The following is a 232-nucleotide window of genomic DNA, read 5'->3' on the forward strand; positions in this document are numbered from 1 at the left end:
GCTCCCGGGATGGAACCCAGGCGGGGCGCTCTTGGGGGAGGGGACCCCCCAAAAAAATGGCCTCCTGCGGCCCCTCGCCGCCCCTCCCGCCGGCCCACGTGACCCAGCCCGCACCTCCCGCCCACCCAGGCTGGCGACCCCGGGTCGGGTGCTGGAGGCGGCCCCGCCCCCCGCGGGAAACGGACCAACTGGTTGGAAGGGGAGGGCGGGGCGTGTGATGACGGCCAATGGG

Source organism: Myotis lucifugus, unplaced genomic scaffold (genome assembly GCF_000147115.1).
Source record: "Myotis lucifugus unplaced genomic scaffold, Myoluc2.0 scaffold_151, whole genome shotgun sequence".
Classification (NCBI taxonomy): Eukaryota; Metazoa; Chordata; class Mammalia; order Chiroptera; family Vespertilionidae; genus Myotis; species Myotis lucifugus.